The 5,195-nt window shown below is 50.0% G+C and overlaps 1 pseudogene; it reads right to left on the bottom strand.

Annotated features, from left to right (window-relative positions):
• Window positions 1-2,216: 2,216 nt before the first annotated feature.
• On the bottom strand, window positions 2,217-3,131 carry LOC121164995 (annotated as a pseudogene).
• Between the last annotated feature and the right edge of the window lie 2,064 nt (window positions 3,132-5,195).

The following is a 5,195-nucleotide window of genomic DNA, read 5'->3' as shown; positions in this document are numbered from 1 at the left end:
CGAGGTTAAGTCTCCTATGTCGTGAGGGGCTGGCTGCATCCCTGCGGGCAGTGGGCGTGAAACCTGTATCAGAGGAGTGCAGGTCCTCCTCATTCCACACTGTGTGACCTGGGGGAGGGGAGTGTGGTGGTGCAGCTCTTGGCATCATGTCCTCAAAGCCAGAATTTTGTCATCTTAAGGCCACAAGCTTCTAGCCAAGAGGGTGATAAAGCTTGATGAAACATCAGCCCATTTGGCTGGTGTTCCTGAGTGGTCAGTGTAGGGGCGTGAACTCTGGGCTTCTTGTTTTGCCTGGGGAAGATGACATGTGGACTCTGATGTGTTCTCTGAGTGCAGAGGTGGCTCTGGAGCCTGGAAAGCTGATCCCATGGAGGAGGGCTCTCAGTTCAGGGAGATGGGACAGTGGTAAGTTCTAGAGCTGGCATTCTCAGGAGACCCCCACCTAGCACAGGACTTGTGGTCCTACACACTTGTCCCTGTGACTCTAGAGATAAGTGGGCCCTGGAGCAATGCTCCAATCAGAACTGCTTTGAAAGCCTGGGCCTGGTTTATGAATTTTGAACATGGGGCTACATCTGTTCCAAAGACCAGAATGCCTTCATGGCAGCCACTTGCGGGAGGAGCCCACTCGGTTACATCTGTTCTGTGTGCTGGATGGGTTGCTGTTCGGAGCTCATTTGCAACTGTTTCCGGACCCAACTGTTTCCCACTGTGTTTGAGGACTGCTGAGCCTCCAGGCAGCTAATCCCACTTCCTTTTGCAGACCTCAGAAACTTTCTACATCCCAAAGTGGCCTTGCCAGTGCTTTTCCACGTTAGAGGCTCCAGCTCTGTGGTCCCCCTTCTCTGAGGCTCTTCGGTCATGCCCCAATCTGTCCACCAGTTTCCCTGGGGTTCACATCCCACTGTTGGACCTGACTTTAGAATTGCCCATGTGGCAGGGCCCTGCTTGGTCCTGACTTACTTCCACATTCCCAGTGAGATATTGTGAACACTCATGCTAGGTCCTGAGATCACGCCCCACTTTTTCCCATCTGGCCCAGATTCTGGGTTCTAATAAAGAGGCACTTTCCTTTAGCCTTGCATCTGAGCCTTTAGATCTGGGCTCTTGGGTCTGACCTGACATGCTGCTGGGAGCTTCCGCCTTTATGACTGAGAACCCCAGATAGGATGCTCAATGGGGTGTGATGTGTCTGCTGTAGGGTGGGCAAGTCTGCCTGGGAGCCAGGACCTTCAGTCCACACAACCTGGCAGTCCAAGAGCCTGCATGCCTTTGCCTGTGCTCTCCATGCCTCATGTAATGGCTCACGGTTTCTCCCCATGCTGGGGGACAGCCAAGCCTTTGGTGGGAACTGAGGATGGAATTCCCGCTGGACATTCCTGACTGCTTCCCTGTGTGGTAGAGGCTCCAGGATCCTTGTGATGGTCAAAGGGGCATATCTCTTCAGCCTTTCTGCACGGTCAGGCCCTGTGCCAACTTAGCAGTTTTAAATTCTCAGTGGCCTCACGAGGAGGGGTGAGTCTAAACAGCAGAGCCGAGATGCAGCCTCAAGGCCAACCACACTGTGAGCTCTGCAAAGCAGAAAACCTGGCTCCAGGGATGGGGGGCCCTGAGCCTGTTCTGGGTGTAGGGATGCAGGACTTCTTTCTGTGGAATTTGAATTCCTCATCTCCGACTACCCCAGGATGCAAGGTGGAGAAGGGTGACCTTGTGTGTGCTCAGGGCCCTGCCTGGGCAGCTGCACGTATGCATCTTTAATTATTTCCTGTGTCTGCTTTGCTGCAAGGCTCCCAGGAGAAAGCTTACTCTCTTCCTAGCCCTCTTGCCACTGCAGGGTGCCCAGTTGGGATGAGAGAAATATGCTTGGCTCTTCTAGGGCTACCTCTTTCTGTTATTATTATGTTTTTTAACTGGCAACATTTTTAAATCATACTTCTTTATGTTTAGTGGTTTAAAACAGGTGTTGGAAAAAAACAAAACCAAACCTATGCAGCAGTCTAATTCTGATAATAATTGTAGATCCTTTATGACAGTTTAACGTCACTTATAAAACGGCACATTATGAAGGAAAGGTTCTGGGAACATCAGTTCTGCCTGCGTTGTTGTTAGGAAACAGTGAACATCGCTGTTAAGGCAACAGTTTGCTGTGCACTGATTGCGAAAGAAGTGTGTGGAGCCCATCGTGGGAGCGATGACCATGAACACAGAGTAACTTGCTAGCCTCCAGAAGCATCTGAATGGCTGAGTGGAGGGGGTAGCCATGTTATTTCTGTAACTCTGCAGGAATGTCCAGAAAGTCAGTTTTTGATCGCGAAACCATCATTCTGCTCGGAGTAAATCCGACAGTCCCAACAGCACCCTTTAGCCCTGGGAGCAGTTTTTCTAGATAAAAAAAAAGGCAGGTGTATTCCTCATGCAACAAACTATGGCCCAGCAGTAAGTTTTCCAAATGCCCAGACAATTCTCCTTTTAGGATGTTCTCATTTAACTTCCAGCGAATAGTTCTACATTCATCAGATGTTAGTTTCAGCTGAGAGAAGCTCCTTCAATAGGATCATGGTGAACTTGTCCTCACTTGTGCCCCATTGGTTCTCACCAACATAGTAGAGACTCTGGGCCTTCTTTTTTTTTTTAATCTTTTTGCCTCCCCCTCAGATGCTCAATCACTTTGAGACCTTCATCTCTCTTGCCAAATTCAGCAAAGCTTTCTGGGAGTCACCAGATGCTTCAGAACTAATGTCATCCCCAACACTTTTCCTAGGCACTGTGTCACAGGCCTGAGAGAGTTTCCATGTGCCTGCTTGTCCTGGTGGCTGATATTTCAATGGAAGTCTCTACATCTGTTCCCAGCATCCTTTGTGGATATCTTTGACTGCCAGTGAAATCACAGGGATCTCCATGAGCTGCTCAAAGGGGCTTGAGAGGTGACCCAGCAACTCATCTTCCGGTTCCTCTCCATATCCTGCTTTATATTTCTTGCCAGTCAGCTGCCTCAGTGTACATGACCAGCCAGCGTGGTGATGAGTTCCAATTCCTATGGGATTGCTTTTCAAATAGCTTCAGCATCCACCGAAAGGCTAAAGCCTGGGTAATCTCTCACTGTCCCTGTGTCCAACCCAGAGGGATGCCATGGTAGCTATCATTTGCCTTGAGTTGAGATCAGAAAACTGTGAAGTGTGGCTGTGCGGACCTGGTGTGCGGAGGGGTGTGGGCGAAGGAGTGCTCCACAGGCACAGGGGCTCAGTACTGGCTCCTGCTGGCAACTCACTGCCTCTTTTGGCAAAGGGCAGCGGCAGAGTAGCAGTAGGACTTAATCAAACAGCCCTGCCACCTGCTGTACCCACACAGCACACTAAATGATTGGCAGCCAGGCCCTAAGCTCCATCTCTCCCCTTTTCCTCACCTGTTGCCTCTGCTTTTTTGAAAAGTCAGATGGGCAGCAGAGGAGTCACTGCTGGGAAAGTTTTACAGTCTGGCTCTGGCCACAAGGATACCAGGCAACCCCTCTTGTTAGACCTCCAGTTCATTCCCTGGCTTTCTGCTGGGCTGATTTTCCCCTCACCCTTAAACCTTCCGTGGAAAGGCCTGCCCTGACCTTCCTGCTTCCTGAACATGATTTTCCCTCCAATCTGATGGGACCACTCAGCTGCTTACCGTGCCTTGCTCTTCATCTCCCTGAGCTGTCCCTGATGTTTCCCTTGCCTACAGTGTCACACCCTCTCCCTGTTTCTGGTACCTGACTGTTTTCCATCTTTCTGTCAAGGCTCAGCTCAGGTACCAGGTGTTCTAAAACCAGAGCCATCTCAACCCTTGGAGTGTCCCTTTGGCACCTGCTCCTGCTCAGCCTTAAGGACACTTTTCTGTCTCGCATCTACTTGTTTAACGTATGTCTTTCTCTGCCACTAACCTATAGAGTCCCGCAAGGCCTCATATTTCTGTCATTCTTAAGGACTTACAGATATTTGGACTGTTTTACAAAGCCTTGATGTCTTGAGGTTAAAAAACCTCATCTCACATCTTTGTTTCCTCCCTGGAGGCTGTTGGCCCGATGGAGCCACTAGTGGGTGTGGGGAAAGGTACAGAGGATTCTGCAGGGACTGGGACCTGGATTGTATGGACCACTTCATGAGGTGGCAGTTGAATTTGATGTTTTCTGTCGTCGTTCTGCCGGGAGGGGGCACTCCCAGACACTTACAGCTCCCGTCGTTCAGGCCTTGTATGTCTGGGGAGATGAGGGTGTGTTTCTGGTATTTTGATTTGGTGGTGCTGCCTAGTAGCCAGGAACGGTCACTGGGCTTTTTCCTGTTGCCATGATGGAAGCCATTCATTATGATTCCTGTTTGCATCTGAGCCTCCGTCTTCTTTCTTTTGGAAGAGATAAGTGTATTGTTCTTCTGTTTAAGACTGCAAAGGGTTGTCTTCTTTGGCTTGTGGGGGCTAGTGCCAAGACTTACAGAATAATCCTCTGTCTGTCGCGTTGGCATCCCTTATAGGCACCAGTTTGTGTCCTGGCTGCTCCATTTCCAATCTAGCTTCCTGCCTGTAGCTTGGGAAATCAGCAGAAGATGGCCCAAAACTTTGGCACCCTGCACTCACATGGTAGAACAGGGTTAAGTTCTTGGATCCTGGCTGTGTATTGGCTCAGCTCCAGCCAAAAGGCATTTGGAAAGTGAACCAACAGATGGAAGATTTTGTATCTCTCCTTCTCTCTGTAAATCTGTCTTTCAAATTAAGTAGGCTTGGGCCTGGCGCAGTGGCCTAGCAGCTAAAGTCCTCATCTTGTGTGCACTGGGATCGCTTATGGGCGCCGGTTCTAATCCTGGCAGCTCCGCTTCCCATTCAGCTTCCTGCTTGTGGCCTGGGAAAGCTGTCAAGAACAGCCCAAAGCCTTGGGTCCCTGCACCCGTGTGGAAGACCCCGAAGAGGCTCCTGGCTTCGGAATGGCGTAGTTCCAGCCATTCCAGCCGCTTGGGGAGTAAATTACTAGATGAAAGATCTTCATCTCTGTCTCTCCTCCTCTGTATATATGCCTTTCCGATAAAAACAAATACATCTTTAAAAAAAAATGAAGTAGGCTTCTGTTGTATTAGGTACTGGAACATCTGCCTTATGCTCCTTGAGTGTTTCTCTTGAACTCCCCTTGAGGTCCGTGTGGCCCCCCTTTCATGCATCCTGGAGGCTCCTGTACGGCTCTG

This window comes from Ochotona curzoniae, unplaced genomic scaffold, assembly GCF_017591425.1.
Source record: "Ochotona curzoniae isolate NIBS_2020 unplaced genomic scaffold, NIBS_Ocur_1.0 contig_883, whole genome shotgun sequence".
Taxonomy (NCBI): Eukaryota; Metazoa; Chordata; class Mammalia; order Lagomorpha; family Ochotonidae; genus Ochotona; species Ochotona curzoniae.
This window is presented reverse-complemented; position numbering and strand designations above follow the sequence as displayed.